The sequence below is a fragment of the Oryzias melastigma genome, linkage group LG22 (genome assembly GCF_002922805.2).
Source record: "Oryzias melastigma strain HK-1 linkage group LG22, ASM292280v2, whole genome shotgun sequence".
NCBI classification, from domain to species: Eukaryota; Metazoa; Chordata; class Actinopteri; order Beloniformes; family Adrianichthyidae; genus Oryzias; species Oryzias melastigma.
The window spans coordinates 9,202,652-9,205,274 of NC_050533.1; positions in this window are offsets into that span (position 1 = coordinate 9,202,652).

Genomic DNA, 2,623 nt, shown 5'->3' on the forward strand with positions numbered 1-2,623 from the left:
CTGATCAAAATTGTGGACCAATGTAGATTTTTTATCATTTTTTTCATTGAAAGTAAAACATTTCTTGAAAAAAAAGTGTAAAAAAAAAAATTATTTATAATTGCCGTTTTAATTTTTTACAACTAAAACAATCACAAAAGATTAAAAGTAAAAAAAAAAAAACGAAATTAAAATAATAATAATGATAAAAATAGGAACTACAAACGTGATAAACTAACAATACACTAGAGAAGTTGTGTTTACGTTTGTATTTTCACATTTTGTTTGCATTAATTTGGCCCAAAATGCGCAAAAGTAGCATTTGGTAGAATAGTTCTTTGTTGTAACAGGTTTCCTTGCTAATAAATTATTTACAGTTTGAAAGTGTTTGTGTGATATACATTTATTACTAACACGCAACTGTGTGATGGGTGCCAAGAAGCCTTGTTTCAAGAAAAAGCACAAATTATGAAACCCCAGAACAGGGATTTCTTTTCTTTTGAGTCCCCCTTTTAGTTCTGCGCTGTGTTAAATAAAGTGTTCAAATCAAATCATTTCCATATCCTGTGGGTGTGAAATTGAGCTAATAATTATGCAGCAGCACACTCAATATAATTTGTTCTGACCCTCTCACATACTCATTTCTCACTCCAGTATACCTATATGTTCTCGCCTATCAATCAAAAACCAATACAGTGAATGAATGGAAGAGAAATCTAAGTCAAATCAATATTAGGTGTTATCATCTTCAAGTCAGCATAACTTCTTACAGGTAAACTTGCATCCAGTTTTTTAAGGAATTCGTCTGGTGGATAGTTCCAAACAACTTGAAAAAACAACCTCAGATCTAATCTTCTGTGGAAGTAGGCTTTCTCACATCCTTCTGTCTGTTCATATAATCCCAGACACACTTGATCATTATTATCTTAAAAGTCATCGCTCTGTGGGAGCCATGCTATCACTTTCAGAACTTCTTATTCTTTACTCTGAAGACAGTTCTCAATTACTCTGGCTGTGAATTTGGGGTTGCTGCTGAATACATTTGGGGCCAAAGCTTCCCTGTTGGTAAGGTACGCCACAGGCTCTTTCCAAAAAGTTAGAATTTCATGAAAAAGTTTATTCAACTCCAGAATTCCATTAAATATATATATATATATATATATATATATATATATATATATATATATATATATATATATATATATTTCATTGAACAAAGATTTGGGTCCCACTGTTTAATTAATTTTAAGTATTTACTTCTACAAAAATTGGGGTTCCAGCACATAAAGGCATGATACCAGAATTTCAGAAACTGTGAATAAACCACAGTTTACTTCTCAGTTTTAGCAAAAAGATTAAAACAAAAAATATGATCATTCAAAATAAATAATTTCTGAAGTGATATGTCCATCTTCAACACTTCAATAGTCTGAATCCAGATCCTCAGAAAGAATCATAAAATGCTCTTGAACATTGTGTTAGGCTGTTGCAGGGATTTTGGATCAAGGAAACCAGAGTTAACCAAGACCAGCACTTTTAAAAAATTAAACAGTGGATCCTGAATGTATTCCATTTGAAAGTTTAAGTTTTTATGTGAAATTATAATTGATATTGTTGGAATTACAATTGTTATTCTAACTTTTTGGACAGGGTTTGTTTATTTCTTAGCACTGAGAGCATTATTATTCCTGACTAAATCTGAAACTATAAATGCAGAAATAAAGTCCCAAACATTCAAGGAACTTCCTCCATGCTTCACGGTTCCCTACAGAAACACAGTATTGCTCCACCCTCCAGCTCCTCAACAAAAAACGGGTTCATGCAAATACTTAAAATGTAAAAAGCAATGTGGGGGTCATTTGCCAAAAAAAAAAAAAAAAAAAAGAAAGAAAGAAATGCTCAGTCACCATATTTTAATTGAGTTTCTTTTCTAATGCAAAACATTTTTTACGCAACTAGTTAGATGCATACTCCAGAGCAGGGAAAGGGAGCAGCGTCTGCATTTCTGCTTCTTCTCCCAACATACGTGACACTGATATCAGAAAAACGTGCTGTTGAGGTCTGGTGTTGCCCACTCCTACTCCAGAGTGACTGGTTCATGGATATGTACTTGTACCAATTTAGATTCACATTGAGACAGAAAAGTGTTTAGTCAGCCACCAAGTGTGCAAGTTCTCCTACTTTAAAAGATGAGAGGTTTGTAGTTTTCATCATGTGTACCTAAACTATGAGAGCCAACATGAAGGGGAAAAAAAAAATCCAGAAAAATCACATTGTCGGATTTTTAAATAATTTATTTGTAAATTATGGTGGAAAACAAGTATTTAGTCAATAACAAAAGTTTATCTCAATATTTGTTTTATAAACTTTGTTGGCAATGATGGCAGTCAAACATTTTCACATGTAATGGCTTTAGCAGAGGGACACGTCTGATACATCATTTTGACCCCACGGGGTGAAATATCCGGGGAGCCCCAGATGGAGGGAGATTATCAGTGGTCTTGTATGTCTTCCATTTCCTCATAATTGCTCCCACAGTTGATTTCTTCACACCAGGCTGCTTACCTATTGCAGATTCAGTCTTTTCAGACTGGTGCAGGACAATAATTTTGTTTCTGGTGTCCTTAGACAGCTCTGGTGTTGG